Below are 17,767 nucleotides of genomic sequence, written 5' to 3'. Positions count from 1 at the left end.
GTCACGCCTATGGAAACCGCTCCGGGAAAGTGGGAAGGAATAAGGGGAACTGGTATCACGTGACCACAAGTAACCCATGCACTGCTGATATACTTTGGTGGAGGCCGTGTGCGCACGCGTGTGCTCCGCCCGTGGTTGTCACAGACCATAGAAAATAAAATGTATTCCCTGCGCTGCGCTTCTCCCACAGAGTAGAGGAATTGCTGCTGCTGTCGCGCCGCCCCCACACACGTGCCGCCTGGGGCGGACCACCCCCCACACTACGCCACCGGCCTGAGATAATAGTTCAGTGTCCTCAAGTCTGTAGGGAGATTCAAATTCTCCCCAGTCCTATATACACCTTGTACCTTGTCTTACAGTACCATATTGCTGGTGGTATTTTGGGTACATTTTCCCAAAAATGAGGAAGTGTGTTGGAAAAGGCTGTGGAAGTGGGCGTGGGTTGCCAGCTGGTAATGATGGTGTTGGTGGTGGATCTGCTGGTAGTGGCAAAAGCACAATAGCACCTAATGCAGGAGGTGTTGAGCCTGCGTCATCATCTGGCTCCACAAGGCCTCGAAGGCTCCCTTTTCTGGGAGTAGGTAAATCGCTTTTAAAGCCGGAGCTTCAGGAACAAGTTTTGGCTTACATTGCTGACACAGCCTCCAGCTCTTCTGAACTTTCAAAAAATAAAAGCACTGAGTCGTCATTGGAGGCTCATGGTCAGGAACCACACCTTTCCTTGTGTCCTTCGCCCTACCAAAAGTAAAGGATGCAGCAGGCCACACTACAGATAACTCCATGGTGCTCTTTTAACATACCATGCCTGGGTTATCAAGTCAAATCGTGAATTACCCAGTCCAAGAAGAATCTGACATAGAGTGCACTGATGCAGAGCCACTGCTAGATTTATCTGCTGGCACATTCACTCGGAGCACTACGTTGTCCTCGCAGTGTACTGAGCCAGAATCTTACCCTGATGAAACTCAGGTGCCCCTTCCCGCATACTATACCACCTTACATGGTGACACAGAGGAAGGTGCACATGACATTGAAGAGAAGGTAATGGATGACCCAGTTGTTGTCCCAGATTGGCATCCATTGGGGGAAGAGGGTGACGCTGCCAATAGGTCAGAGGAGGAGGAGGAGCATCCGCAGCAGGCATCGACATCGCAACAGCTGTTATCTGGCAGGCCCGGAGCAGTCCAAAAACAGGTTACAAAAACCAAAAGAGTTGCAGGACAGCTAGGCCAGACGGTCAAATTAGCACAGCGTGCAAGGCCTCAAAATGTCTTCCATAGTAGGAAGAGTGCAGTGTGGCACTCTTTTGAACAAATCCTAATGATGAGGCAAAGGTTATCTGTAAGAAGTATGCAAAGACCTGTAGCCGAGGTAAAAATCTGAGAAATTTGAATACCAGTTGCATGCTTAGACATTTAACCACATGCACTTGCAAGCGTGGACGGACTACCAAACCTCACGTACCACATGTGCAACTGCTCCCAATGAAGGTAGTCAGCAACACTACATTGTTTCCCCGACTGTAAGCCCACCGGTTAGCACACCACCAGCAGCAAATGTTGAGGTGTCATCGCAAGGCCAAAGCAGTCATGGAATCACAATGTTATTGCTATGAAAGACTGAATCTAGGCCATCAGAAAGAACACCAACTCCATCACCATCATCAACCCTCTCTCAGTCCGCCATGTCCACCGCTAGTTCCCCCATATGCAGCTCTCAAGTCCAGCTCACCTTACCAGAGACTGAGTAGGACAAGAAAGTACTCATCCTCTCATCCGCTACACTGAGTTTGAACACCCACATTGCCGAACTAATCTCGTTAGAGATGATGCCCTACCGGTTGGTTGAAAGCGAAGCTATCTGCGAACTCATGGCCTACGCAGTACCACGCTATGACCTACCCAGTCGGCACTTCTTGTCTCGCAAAGCCTTCCCAGCCCTCCACCTTCATGCGTAAGACCGCATTATACATGCACTCAAGCAATCAGTGAGTGGAAAGGTGCACCTCACAACAGATGCTTGGTCCAGTAGGCATGGCCAGGGCTGTTACGTGTCCATCACTGCGCACTGGGCTAATGTGGTGGATGCAGGGTCCACAGGGGACAGCGGTGGTGGGACAGTGCTGCCTAGCCCACAGTATAGGAAACGGGTGTAGGCGTTCGACCCTCCTCCTCCTCCTCCAGAAGCGAAAGCTCGTCCACAGAGCGCAGTCGCACGAGCACTCCATCCACAGCTGCCAGTGTTGCACACTTGGTGTTCCACTATCGAACAGCTAGTGGTAAGCGTCAGCAGGCTGTGTTGAAGATGTGATTGGGCAACAGACACACCGCGGAGGTACTGGCCGACTACTTGCAGCGACAAACTGAGTCATGGCTGGGCAGTCTATATCTTGAAGCAGGCAAGGTAGTTAGTGATAACGGCTGGAATTTTGTGGCAGCCATAGCCCTTTCAAAACTCCGACACATACCTTGCCTGGCTCACACCTTGAACGGGGTGGTGCAGTGCTTCCTCAATAATTATCCGGAATTAACAGGCCTGCTCCAGAAGATCCGAAGACTGTGCTCGCACATCCGCCGGTCGCCCGTACACTCCAGTCGTATGCAGAAGCTGCAGCGATTGCTCCAACTTCGCAAGCACCGCCTAATTATCGACATTGCAACAAGGTGGACCTTCACCCTGCACATGGTTGAGAGACTGTGCGAACAGAGGCAGGCTGTAATGCATTTGTGGGAGGATACACGGCCAGGCACTTGGAGGGCAGACATGGAGTTGTCGGGTGTGCAGTGGTCGAAGCTGAAAGACCTCTGTAAAGTCCTTCAGTGTTTTGAGGAATGCACACGGCTGGTAAGCGCAGACTACACCATCATAAGCATGAGCATCCCACTTATGCGTCTGCTCATGCAAACTTTGACGCACATTAAGGAGCAGGCGTCTGCAGCCGAGGAGGAAGAGGAGGAGGGAAGCCTTGATGACAGTCAGCCATTGCCTGCTCTGGGATCTCTCCTGGACGAGGTGGAGGAAGAAAAGGAGGAGGATGATGATGATGATGGGAAGGAGGAAGCTTCTCGTGGGGCGAGAGAAAATGTTGGCATGGCAAGGACTGGTACAGGGTTTGTGCGTGACTGGAGGGATGTGGATTTGCCAGAAAGTGCTCCTCCACCCAGCACTCGCAGTGCATCATTGACACCTGGAACATTGGCCCACATGTCAGATTATGCCTTGCAGATCCTAAAAAGGGACCCCCGCATTGCCAAAATGAATGATGACGACTGCTGGTTGGCCAGCATCCTGGATCCACGCTTTAAAGGCAAATTCCAAAACATCATGCCACAGGAGAACCTTGACCTAATATTGGCTTAAAAACAAGCAACTCTGGTAAACCGTTTGTTTGAGGCATTCCCAGCACACAGCAGCGGTGATGGTTCTCCAATGAGCCGTAGAGGGCAACATGGAAGAGGTGTTCATGGTGCACACATCAGAAGTGGCGTTGGAGTCAGGGGTTTCATGACCATGTTGTGGACTGATTTTTCAAGTCCCGCTTACACGACTGGTAATACTGCATCAATTGAAAGTGACAGGAGACAGCAGTTGTCAGCTATGGTTACAAACTACTTCTCCCATATCGATGTTCTCCCTCACAGGTCATTCCCCTTTGACTATTGGGCCTCTAAACTGGGCGCCTGGCCTGAATTGGCACAATATGCCTTACCGGAGATCGCTTGCCCTGCTGCTAGTGTGCTATTGGAAAGAGTCTTCAGTGCAGCTGGCTCAATCCTGACAGAAAAAAGGACCCGTCTGTCGACCTAAAATGTTGATGATCTATCCTTCATTAAAATGAACCATGCATGGATTTTAAATGATTTTGTCCCACCTTCCCCTGATGACACAAAGGTTGCCAGAAAAATGGCTCGCTTTTGTCCTTCTCTTCCTCGGACTTCTCCAATTCCTCCATTTACAGCTGCTGAATGTCCAACATCAACATATGCCATTTTTTAAACCTCCCTAACTGGGCTGCCCCCCCATGGCTGGGGTCACCACCTAGCGCACGCAACCGTGCGAGTGCCATTGCCCTGGACAGGTGGGTGGGCCAACTCTTGGGCGCCGGCACTTGCACAGGGTCCCTCATAGTGCAATCAAGTGTCTCTGACGGTGGAGGTGCACTTCCGCCGTCAGACACACCCCGGCATACTATGAGGGGCCCAGTGCCAGTACCGACCCAGGGCCCCAGCATTTGCAATATTTACCTCTCCCTGCTCCTCTGCTGTGTAGTCTTGGCTGTCAAATCCTTCCCTGGGACTGCCACTACAAATTTGGTGAACTGATAGAAGATGATGGTTAAGACGTAGCTATGCCCTGTCCTGCTGGCCAGGCTCTAGTTTCAGATGATCAATGGCTTCCATTTCTTATGGACGTCGACTCACAATGAGATGCAGTGGTGGTTTCTCATCAGCTTTCACAGTTTTCCTACTCAGACGTGTGACATTCCTGCCCACATTTTTAAATGTGCCCTCTCATGCCAATCCAATAGAATCGCCTACAGCCTGTGGCTTCTGTCTTTTGCACTCCAAAGTTACCTGACAGATCATGATAGGCAGTGAGGACCATGTCTACATGTCTCCCTGTGATCAAAATTTGATGGTGATGGGATTAACGGTACTGCAATACAGCAACCCTTTCTTCACAAAGAACTGTTTTTGCTGTCTCCACACACTAATTAAGGGTCAGCATCGCCTCTGAGAATTCTCCCGGGAGATTTTCCCGTGATTAGTAATTCCTACATTTCTGCAATCACTCGACTTTGTCTGTACTTTTATCCATCTCGTTTCCTCTTGTGGAGAGTCTGGACTGTCTTACTGAGACAGAAATATGTATGAAGATTTAAAAATACCCAAACAGTGTACTGTATACTGGTGTACGCTTCAAAAATATTTCCTTTTTTTCTACTTTTTAGATTGTTGTCTAATCCATACTGAGGCTGTGAGTGTTTTTGTCGGACTCCGGAAATACACACGGAGATTTTAAATGTTTAAACTATGCTATATATACCTGTTATCCAGTGATACTGTACCTTTTCTCAACTTTCTGCAATCTTGTTGAATCCATACTGTGCCTGAGACCATCTGAGTCTGCCTCCTGATAACAGATGAGTTGTGTTTGAGTGGAACTGTTGGCCAAGTTAAAATTCTAGCTCTTTTGGGCGGTGTTAGATCCGTTCGTCGAACTACAACACTTTGATTAAAATTCGGCTGTTCGAGTTTCCGTTCGAGAACGTTTCGTTAAACAAAAGCGTATCTTTTTTTCACATTAATAATGGTTTTCAATGATAATAGACAGTTTTAGGGCATAGTAGCGGTGTCTGGTAGCCAGCGGTGTAGTACACCTGTGAAGGAGCTACAGCGTGTGTTCCTAAAAATTTTTTAACCGCATATTGTCCTGAAAATTCTTTTGGGCCTAGTAACTGTGTCTGCTAGTCAGAAGAGGAGCCCACCCGTGAACCGAGCTATGCCGCCTGTTTATGAAAGAACCAGTTTTTGACTGCATTTACACCACTTAATACTTTGGGCCTAGTAACTGTGTATGCTACTCAGCAGAGTTGGCCACCTGTGAACCAAGCTATGCCGCCTGTTTATGTAAGAACTGTGTGCTACTCAGCAGGGAAGCCCAGCTGTTAAGCAAGCTACAGCACCTGTGGTTTGGACACTTAATTTTTTCACTTTCTTTCTGGAATGCCGTTTAGGCCTAGTTTCGGAATTACGGTTGACCTGCACTTACTGGGAAATGCTTGTTCGCGGGGAAGAATTGTAATCCCAGATCCCCATCACTAACAGGGTTCAGTGTGTTATCCGCACCTGTAAGCGATACACGCTGGTCCTTTCATTGTAGCACGCGTGCAGCCCCGGACATGTAAGGGTATGACAGACCTGTTATTGGCCGATCTCGCGTGCCAGAGCCTCGCGTGTCCCTCTAGTAAGCTGGACGCGGACTGCGGGGGCATGCCTGCGTCTTGTTCGTTAACGGAATTAAGCTTGCAATCTGTGCAGCTTTTTTGTGGATGGCACGGTTGAGGTGGCCCGTGTTGAGTCCATTTAAGCTGCAGGCTCCACTCCTGCTGGTGCCCTTCTGGACATTCCTTTAAGGTTCAGTTTTGCAACCATACTGCCCCTGGAAACCAAACACTTTTCCTGACAGTGACATTCTGGTCAAAGAGCGCGATGACATCACGTCTGTACGCCCTCTGCCTAAACAGTCCAAGTGCAGAGAGATGGAAGATGGGGATGACGAGGAGTCCTGAGTACAGGGATTCCCTAGGGAGGAGACTTATTTAATTGTTTTAAAGATTGGGAGCAATTTTTGGGGAGCACGATACTCTGGAGAATTTCTGGGGCCCACCATACACTGAAGCATTCCAAAGGTGGACATCAGTCACTGGAGCAGCATTTACAGGGCCCATCATACACTGGAGCATTAGAAATGGGGCCCATTATATATGCAGCATTATTTGGGCCCATAAGACACTGGAGCTTCATCCATGGTGAACAACATATACTGTAGCATTATGTGGAGCTCATCATACACTGTATGGAACATTATATGGGACCAATGATTCTGTATGGAGAAATATATGGGCCTCATTACTCTGTATGGCGCACTATGCGGTGGCCATAATACTGTATGGAGGAATATACTGTCTGTTTGGATATCAGTCATGTGATATAAGAATTGAAGTATTTTTCATTGTACTGTACCGCTATTTCTCTGCCGTATCAAAGGATCATGAATTGTGTCATGTGTTAAAGGAGCCCAGTGACACTCTTTGGCCCTGGGCCCACGAAAATCTGGAGCCAGCACTACCCCCCCCCCACAACTTTAGCCAAATAACCCCCAGTTTTCAATGCCTGACTATTATTATAAAGTAAATTAAGGTTGACAAGCTTAAGGAATAAGAATTGATGTTTTTGGCATTAAAATGGGCACTGTAGGTGTGTTTCCTGCCCTCCACTCACTGCCGACTTTTCTTCCCCATTGACTTACATTGGGTTTCGTGTTTCAGTCGGACTTCGACTTTTCACGATAATCGGCCGATTTCGTTGGACCCGACTTTTGCAAAAGTCGGGTTTCATGAAACCTGACTCGACCCGAGAAAAGGCAAAGTCGCTCACCTCTGTTCATCACTTTCTATTATATTTTTGCGCATCAAAGAATAAAACCGGTCTCCTGGTTTTTTGTTTTTTTTTTCTTTTATTATATGTGTTATAAAACTTAACGCTAATAGGAGTTTTACAAATGTGTAAATACCAAATATATAACTTTCTAAAATATCTTTATTTTTTAATGGAGTAAATGGGTGATTACGATGTGGCAGCATGAAAAAAATATCTGTGGTTTGGGTAAAATAGAAATATATCAGAATTGTAATACTGTCGTGTATTTTCTCATTTATATTCATCATTAATTCCACAGCACTTTCCACACATCACCAATCTAAATTCCCTATCACTAGATGTCTGGAATGGGGGAGCAAACACCAACAACTTGAAGATGATATCCTTGGTGGGATTTGATCCCAGGACCCCTGTGTGGCAAAGCAACAGTGCTAACCACTGAGCCACCGTGCTGATGGATGTTTCAAAGTTACCGACACCTCGATGTGACCATATGTCTGTTTTTCTATGATTCCGCTAATTATTTAGATTTTTTTTATAGGGGTTTTGTTATGTTTTTATATTGAACTAGCTGAAGAGCCCGGCGCTGTCCGAGCATAGTAACTAACTGTGGTTAGTTATAGCAAATTATAATTATCCTCCATCCCATAGTCCCGTGCCCATATACCCATCATACATATCCACGATCCCATAGGCCCGTGCCCATATATCCATCATACATATCCTCCATCCCATAGTCCCGTGCCCATATACCCATCATACATATCCTCCATCCCATAGTCCAGTGCCCATATACCCATCATACATCCTCCATCCCATAGTCCAGTGCCCATATACATATCCGCCATCCCATAGTCCCGTGCCCATATACCCATCGCACATCCTCCATCCCATAGGCCCGTGCCCATATACCATCATACATATCCTCCATACCATAGTCCCATGCCCGTTTACCCATCATACATATCTTCCGTCCCATGCCCATATACCCATCATACATATTCGCCATCCCATAGTCCAGTGCCCATATACCCATCATACATATCCTCCATCCCATAGTCCCGTGCCCATATACCCATCATACATATCCGCCATCCCATAGTCCCGTGCCCATATAACCATCATACATATCCTCCATCCCATAGTCCAGTGCCCATATACCCATCACACATCCTCCATCCCATAGGCCCATCATACATATCCACCATCCCATAGGCCCGTGCCCATATACCCATCACACATCCTCCATCCCATAGTCCTGTTCCCATATACATATCCGCCATCCCATAGTCCCGTGCCCATATACCCATCATAAATATCCTCCATCCCATAGTCCAGTGCCCATATACCCATCACACATCCTCCATCCCATAGTCAACCATTATGACATCATAATGAGCGGCGGAGGGGCTTGCAACCTATGATGACATCAGCGTCGCCATGGCAACCTTTGTGACATCATAATGAGGGGCGGGGCTTGACGCGCACACACTTTTTCCCCCAGTATGTAGATAGGGGCAAAATAGTTTGGTGAATTTGAATGCGCGGGGTTTAAATTTCGCCTCACAACATAGCTTAGGAAGCTCTCGGGGTCCAGACGTGTGACTGTGCCAAATTTTGTGGCTGTAGCTGCGACGGTGCGGATGCCTATCCCGGACATATACATACATACATACATACATACATACACACGTTGAGCTTTATATATTAGATTGCAAACAGGTCATCCTTCTAGATTGAAAGGTGTTATGAAGTCTACAGTTAGCTGGTTGATGTCAAGAAAGTGGGACGGTCTCTGACCTCTATGCAGGGTGTCACTTCCTTTATACCTTAGACCAGTAGAAGTGCAGTTGATTGCACGAAATGGCCGTCTGGTACGATTTCCACTGTTTGTCTTCCTGCTGATATTTGATATCCAAATAAAGGACAATTATGGGACGTGAGTGCCTTTCACCACTTTATTTTGTAACTGGATGTTTTCTTTTGCACTGTATATGGAGTGGCACTTGAGGTCCCAGAGCCGATACCTTTTGTTGATCCTGGAGTAGTGTGTGGTATTTGCAGGTACGCAGGATGCAGTGACGAGTCGCGAGACAATTTGGTGCTTTCTAAAATAACGTTTATAAGACTAGAGGGAACTTTCCTCAGTCTTGGCCTGATCGCCAACAGGGGTAACACGGGTTGCCCTCGAAGAGGCTATAGACAAGCAAATCACAAATAGGTAGAACACGACTACTTCCGGCAATAGCCGGTCACTATAGGGCCGTGGTATGGCCGACTACGGGTCCTTAATTGTAAAGTCAACTTGGCTGTCCAGACGTCCCTCGCCATTCGGGTTGGTGGTCTTTCGGCGTAGTAGTTCTGGGCCCAGTTGCTGAGGCGTTGACGGAGTCTTCACGCCCTCCGGCGCGCTGGTGACACTGGAGCCCCACAGGCCCCGGCGAAGTCCTTGGACGGGTGGGCCGCAGGCCTCGGCCTGGGGCAAGCAGTAACGGTGGGTGTTGGCGAATGACAAGCCACCTGCGCAGCTAGCAGCTGTGACGGAGAGTCCACGGTCAGCAGAGGCCCGGCCCCTGCTGCGGACCGGAGCGAGACAGTGGTGGCCGCCGATGGCACGGTACTTGCCGCGGCCACGGGCGTGAGTGGGGCGGGTGGCAGGGAACAGGCCACAGCCGCAGGCTGAGGGGAGGCGGCGGTGGCCACGGGTGACCGCGGGTAGGCTACAGCCACGCTGAGATGAGGCGGCAGCTGGCGCGGGATGAACTGAGGCCGCAATGGCCGCGAGCTGGAGCGGGGTAGCAAGTCTCGGTCGGTCGCCTTGGCACCGTCCCTCTGGAGTCCTCGGTGAGCGTCCTCTCTGGCACTAGAGGGTCGCTCTAGCTTCCAGTCGTTCCCACGCTCTCCTGCAGTCTCTGTCCTGGTCTGCTGACTGGAGAATTCCCTTCCTCCTTTATACTGGCCCCTCCCCCAGCCCATCTGTCTGGCAGAACGGTCCGTCCCCGAATTCTGTCCCTCGGGGACAGTTTCCTCCGGAACCCAGATGACGGCTCCTTTGGTTCCGGCGCGGACACTCGACGGGGGTCGTTCCTCCCACAAGTGCAGCTGTGCTGTCCGTTCTGCTTGCTTTGTGAGATTCTAAATCGCTTTAGTGACTTCCCAAATTTCATTATTTTTTCACAAATATTCTCACCATGCTTGCATATGCCCTTACAGTTTTTCCCCACTAATCATTAGTCTTCTCCGCTATCCCCAAACCCCAAGACTCTCCAAACAAGTCACTCTCACCTTCCCTCTTACCTCACCACCTGACCTCATCCACAGACCTACTCCTCAACCTCGCATTTATCCTACTAAAACACAAAAGGGCATTCTCCTTCTCCCACTTGTTTGCTTTCTCTTGGCTTCTCTTCACTGGCAATATCTTCCAATCCTGGACCTCCACAGCTGATACCATTATTAACTTCCATTTCTATTACTCCCAACCTACTAGAAACTACCAGTCTCTCCCACATAAAACCCACTCCCTTGAACCCCCCCACACCACAGCTTCCATTCTATGGGATGCTTTGGAACATATGTTCCTTCTGCAGTCAGCTCTACGCCATTCATGACCTCTATACCTCTGGTAACCTATCCTCCCTGGGCCTCACTGAAACATGGGTGACACCCTCTGTCACAGCCTCCCCTACTGTGCTGTTATATGGTGGCCTTCACTAGAACCACACTCCTCACCCTGGCAATAGACATGGAGGAGTGGGGTCTTCTCTATTCTAACTGCACCTTCAACCCACTCCCACCTACCCTCCCTTCATAGAATGTTAGAGATGGAAGATACCTCAAAGATCATATCAAACCCCTGCTTAATTCAGGATTCACTAAAGAATCTCTGACAGATGTCTGTCCACGCTCTGAAGATTTCCATTGAAGGAGAACTAACCACCTCATGGCAGCCTGCTCCACTCATTGATCACCATCACTGCCAAAAGTTGTCCAATGTGTAATCTGTATATTCTCACATTCCATTTAATTCCATTGCAACTTGTGTGTCCATGTACAAATGAGAACAAGGATCATCCCTCTACAATGTGACAGCCCTTTCAGGTATTTGTAGACAGCTATTATCCTCCCTTCTTTTGGAGTGCACACTTTGTATCTAATCTCACTCTAATCTCGAAGTGGCCATCATATACCAACCCAACCAGGCCACATCTAGCCTCGCAACCTCGCCTCTCCCCCTATCTGACAACAATCTACTCAGTTTCTCATGCTTGTCCTCACCTACCCTCATGTCCACCAACTAGAACACCTATGCTGAAATCGGTCACCCTCCAAGGGCTGTGGGGTACTCGGTACCGGGCCAGTGTCAGTGGGATGTGTCACAGCAGCGGTGACCCGGTCCGTGGCCCTGGGCGCCCAAGTAATGGGGGAATGTAGTTAATGGAATAGTTTGTGACGCCACCTGTGGTGCTCGGCAAGGGAGGTGTTAAGCCGAGGATGCAGACAGATCCTCTGGGACTGATGGTAGGGTGCAGCAAGGATGTAAAAGCTCCCCACAGGTGAAGCTATAGTCTCAGGGCAGTGTAGAGGTGGTTGGCACGGTGATGTAGCAGTGCCGGAAGGGTAGGAAGCAGACAAGACACAGCGGGGTGCAATTTCTGTACCTTTACTTGATAACTGCAGTCCAGGGTCCTGATAACAGATGGTAACGGAGCAGGCTAGCCTGGAAGCAACTCAGGGATTCTCTCTCAGCAGACGGGCTGTGCAGTCTCCTTCCAAACGCTTGTTTGAATAAAGCACTCCAGTACTAAGTTACTCTGAAGTTCCTCCTGTCAGATGTTCCCAAGAACCTTACTTGCACGGCAGACAGCTGTAGCCTCTCTCGGGGACTCCTCTTTCTCTCTGTCCTGTCTCTCTATCCAAGCTGCTGTTGTGCCTCAAGTCTTAGATGGGAGTAAGGAATTTACAGCCTCCTACTTCTCTGGTATCTGTTGCAGGACCGTTAGTATCCGTACAACCGTGGAGACCAGTCTCCAGTTCGTGCGCTCTCAAGCTAAGGGAGCTCTCCTTCCTAGCTCAACCTCCAGCTTCTCTCTCCATGTCCGCACACTTCACCCTCTGCAGACTAATTACTTCTCCCCCCCCTCCTGGCCCTCAGAGGGCACTCCTCCCCTTAATCCTGGTTCACAGTTCCCCCTGCTGGCCTGGAGTGGAGCTGTGTTGTATGTATGGATTGACTGCGAGAGAGACCCATCATTGCCTCCAAGCCTGGCATTACCCTCCCCTGGAGGAAGGCAAAGCCACTGTGGCGGCCATACTCCTGGGGGCGCCACAGAAACTTTAAACACTTAAACATTCACACTCTCTGATTCTCTTCTAGCACTGTCCTCCATATCTTCACTTGACAAGAGCCAGTTTTCTACAACACTACACTTGCATCAGCTATTGACTTTGTTGCCACTATCATGCAGGGCAGAAAGCAAGGACTCAATAGACAACCCTGGCCAATAGCAAAAAATTATTTTGGGCCCAATTACATCCATTTAAGGAAGGAAAAACCTTTAATGGACAACCCATTTAATAAGTTCAACACACAGCCCCATCCTGACCCGGCACATTCAGAGTTTTTGTACATGTAGGCTTCATCTTTGACACTGACATTCAATTTGTTTTTACTTATTTATTGTGACCTCCATAAGGTCTTAACTAGTGATGTGCAAGCGTGCTCAGTACTCTACCGAGCATCGCAGTGCTCGGCGAGCGCAGAGCATTTCCTGGTTTGATTGGCAGGAGTTCGGGTCCCCGCCCTGCATGTTTGGTGCTCTTTAAAGCGCCAATCAACATCCAGGGATTGTCTGCCACACGCTATAATGCTGCAGCCATGTTGGTTGTGGCATTACAGTGATTGGCTGGCCGTGCAGCATCATCAGGTCTATATCAGACCTGGCGCCTCCCTGCTCTTCACACTCAGCTCCAGATTAGCTGTGTAGGGAGAGTTGCTGCAGCAATAGGGACAGAATAGGTAGGTATACAATTGTTGAATGTGCCCATCCAGCTAAAACAACAGTCCTTCTAAGGACTAATTACGATGGGGTATATAGATTGCTGTGCTAGGTAGGCAGGCAGTGTATGTGGCATACTTTATTGTATACAGCAAGAGAGTCCATTCCATTACTGTCTGCTGCTGCCTATTACAGATATTGATCGTATATGCATATATACATAACCCCAAGGTATCAGTGGTCAAGAATTATTTGTTTTCTCTTCTCCCATGACGGCACACATGACAGGGGATCTGCCCATTCAGGACAGGAACACTACCGAAGATAAAAGGGCGGTACCTCAAGTATGCGTACCTGCCCACTCCCATGCCGGCATGGAAGAACAGGCAGGGACTGTGCACTGGGCTGCGGGGGATAGAAGCGCCGTCCGAGGGTCCCCCGAGGGCTCAGCGTCCCAGTGGGCGTCGGTGCAGCACGGACAGGGGTCCAGGGACTCTTCCGTGCCTGCTGTGCTGACCTCCCCCCCCCCCTCCGCTCTGCCGGCATCCAGAAGCTCCAGGAGAGGCGGCTGCTTCCGGGTGGCACACGTCTACGCATAAGACACGCTGGGAATGGGAGTGCCTGCGTGACGTCGGGGGAGGCACCAGATCCAAGATGGTGGCGCCCATGAACCAAACACCGGCCAGCAAAATCCATCCCAGTGGAGTGGCAGGGTGGGGATGGGCCGTCAATGGGCATCAGAGGAGGCGTAGAGTGCAGTGGATCCCTCATAAAAAGAGGGATGACCACAGAAGACGCACTCATGCCCAAAGCTTCACAATGGATGTGGGGCAGGAAGAGCAACAGCAGCCTTTTCTGCAGGAGGTCTCACCAGATGCCTTGCCAAGCTGCCAGCAAACCAGGAGTAGCCGCTGGCGTGGTAGGAGCTGCAGTCGTCCTGACCGGCAAGACCCTTCGACGTCAAGAAAAAACGTCACACGTGCATCTGATCAGCCTCCCAAATTGGTACCCTGGATTGACAGCGGTGGTGAGTGAGCTACGTGAATGTCGCCCTTATGGTAACGGGGTTCCATATTCTGCTTGATCACTAGGGGTCGAAGTCTAGCGGCAAAACAAAGTACAGAGAATGTGCCCTATGCAAAAACCCACTGGCAGTTCAGTGGCAGAATAATCTTTGCTGACTGTATTAATAAAACCATACAGTATGAGACCTGTGACTGTCACTATCCTTAGGGCTATAAATCAGGAGGAAGTAAAAGGCTCCATAAAAGCAGCCCTTAAAAAAAAATAAATAAAAAAGCCGCAAGTTGGATTCTGATTTATAAGCCTCTCTAGTGCAGGAAGGTCGGGAGAGATCCTGATCCCCTCTGCCTCGGCTCAGTCCTCAGAGTCCTCCTCGGACAGCAATATAGGGGGCCGACCGTGCTTTCCAATGAAGGACGTAGAAAAACTGGTCAAAGCTGTCAGGTTTACAATGGGCCTTAGAGAGGAAAAAACACCTAGGTCGCTAGAGGACGTTATGTTCGGAGAGTTGGAAGAGAGAGGAAAACGCACTTTCCCTGTCAATGACAAGATAAAGGCTTTAATTGACAGGGAATGGAAAAAGCTAGAGAGATCGGGTACCTTACCTTCTGCATCAAAGAGGAGGTACCCATTTAAGGAGAGACACCAAAGCTTGGGAAAAATCCCTATAATTGATGGGGCAGTGGTTAGGTCCTCGAAAAAGCTATCCCTACCATTAGAGGACTATGGCATACTGAAAGACCTGCTTGATAAAAAAAAAAAAGCAGATTGCTTCTTGAGACACATCTGGGAAATGTCGGCAGGGGGGTTAAAACCAGAAATAGCTGGTATTCTTACCGCCCGTGCCCTCATGGTTTGGTTACAACAGATTGAAGACCAGTTAAGGGATAAAGTTCAAATGTATGAGATCCTAACAAACATGACACTAGTACATGGAACAGCAGCTTTCCTAGCGGATGCCTCGGTAGATTCTGCAAGGTTAACAGCCAGAGCAGCAGGGTTGTCCAATGAGGCAAGATGAGTCCTGTTGCTCAAGGGTTTTTCGGGGGATTTGCCATCCAAACATAGACTCTGTTGCATCGAATGTGATGGTCAATTCCTTTTCGGTAAGAAATTGGAGGAAATTTTGGAGCATGCTGGAGTTGAGAGGCTTTCCCTAGTTTCCTGCAGAGTAATAAAAAAGTCCTTTGGGAGGATAAGGTATAACAGAGGTCGTCCTCCAGGGGACAGGAAAAATTGGGACTTTAACCCCTTCATGACCAAGCCTATTTTGACCTTAATGACCAGGCCATTTTTTGCAAATCTGACCAGTGTTCCTTTATGAGGTAATAACTCAGGAACGCTTCAACGGATCCTAGCGATTCTGAGTTTTTTTTCGTGACCTATTTGGCTTCATGTTAGTGGTAAATTTAGGTCAATATTTTTTCGTTTATTTGCGAAAAAATCAGAAATTTGGTGAAAATGTTGACAATTTCGCAATTTTCAAATTTTGAATTTTTATTCTGTTAAACCAGAGAGTTATCTGGCACAAAATAGATACTAAGTTACATTTCCCACATGTCTACTTTACATCAGCACAATTTTGGAAAACAAATTTTTTTTTTGTTAGGATGTTGTAAGGGATAAAAGTTGACCAGTGATTTCTCATTTTTACGACAAAATTTACAAAACCCTTTTTTTAGGGACCACATCACATTTGAAGTCACTTTGAGGGGTCTATATGGCAGAAAATACCCAAAAGTGACACCATTCTAAAAACTGCACCCCTCACGGTGCTCAAAACTACATTCAAGAAGATTATTAACCCTTCAGGTGCTTCACAGGGACTAAAGCAACGTGGATGGAAAAAATGGACATTTTAATTTTTCCACCAAAAATTTTCTTTAATCATTAATTTTTTTCATTTTCACATGGGCAACAGGATAAAATGGATCCTGAAATCTGTTGGGCAATTACTCCTGAGTACAGCGATACCTCATATGTGGTCATAAACCACTGGGCGCATGGCAGGGCTCAGAAGGGAAGGAGCACCATTTGACTTTTTGAATGGAAAATAAGCTGGAATATTTAGCAGTTGCCATGTCTCATTTGGAGAGTCCCTGTGTGCCTAAACATTGGAGTTCCCCCAGAAGTGACCAAATTTTGGAAACTAGACCCCCCCCAAGGAACTTATCTAGATGCATAGTGATCACTTTGAACCCCCAGGTGCTTCACAAATTGATCCGTAAAAAAAAAAAAAATATACTTTTTTTTTTCTTCACAAAAATTTTCTTTTAGCCTCAGTTTTTTTCATTTTCACATGGGCAACAGGATAAAATGGATCCTAAAATTTGTGGGGCAATTTCTCCTGAGTACACAGATACCTTGTATGTCATCAAAAACCACTGTTTGGACACACGACAGGGTCCGGAAGGGAAGGAGCGCTATTTGACTTTTTGAATGGAATATTAGCTCCAATCGTTATCGGACACCATGTCGCGTTTGGAGAGCCCCTGTGTGCCTAAACAGTGAAAACCCCCAACAAGTGACACCATTTTGGAAACTAAACACCTTAAGGAACTTATCTAGATATGTAATGAGCACTTTGAACCTCCAAGTGCTTCACAAAAGTTTATAACGCAGAGCAGTAAATAAAACTTTTTTTTTCCTCAAAAATGATTTTTTAGCCTGCTATTTTTTATTTTCACATGGTTAACATGAGAAATTGGGCCACAAAAGTTGTTGTCCAGTTTGTCCTGCGTACGCTGGTACCCCATATGTGGGGAGGAACCACTGTTTGGGCGCACGGCAGGGCTCAGAAGGGAAGGAGCGCCATTTGACTTTTTGAAAGGAAAATTAGCTCCAATCGTTAGCGGACACCATGTCGTGTTTGGAGAGCCCCTGTGTGCCTAAACTTTGGATCTCCCCCACAAATGACACCATTTTGGAAACTAGATCCCCTAAGGAACTTATCTAGATGCATAATGAGTACTTTGAACCCCCAGGTACTTCACAGAAGTTTATAAAGCAGAGCCGTGAAAATAAAAAAATATTTTTTTTCCTCAAAAAATTATTTTTTTAGTCCGCAATTTTTTATTTTCTCAAGGGTAACAGGATAAATTGGATCCCTAAAGTTGTTGTCCAGTTTGTCCTGAGTACGCTGGTACCCAATATGTGGGGGGGACCACTGTTTGGGCACACGTCGGGGCTCGGAAGGGAAGTAGTGACATTTTGAAATGCTGACTTTGATGGAATAGTCTGTGGGCGTCATGTTACATTTGCAGAGCCCCTGATGTACCTAAACTGTGGAAACCCCCCACAAGTGACCCCATTTTGGAAACTAGGCCCCCCCAAGGAACTTACCTAGATGTGTGGTGAGCACCTTTAACCCCCAAGTGCTTCACAGAAGTTTATAACGCAGAGCTGTGAAAATAAAAAATCATTTTTTTCCTCCAAAGAATGATTTTTAGCCCTGCAATTTTTTTTCCACAAGGGTAACAGGATAAATTGGACCCCAAAAGTTGTTGTCCAGTTTGTCCTGAGTACGCTGGTACCCCATATGTGGGGAGGAACCACTGTTTGGGCGCACGGCAGGGCTCAGAA

The sequence above is a fragment of the Dendrobates tinctorius genome, unplaced genomic scaffold (genome assembly GCF_039654945.1).
Source record: "Dendrobates tinctorius isolate UK_male_01 unplaced genomic scaffold, ASM3965494v1 ptg000093l, whole genome shotgun sequence".
Classification (NCBI taxonomy): domain Eukaryota; kingdom Metazoa; phylum Chordata; class Amphibia; order Anura; family Dendrobatidae; genus Dendrobates; species Dendrobates tinctorius.
Note: the sequence above shows the minus strand (reverse complement) of the source record.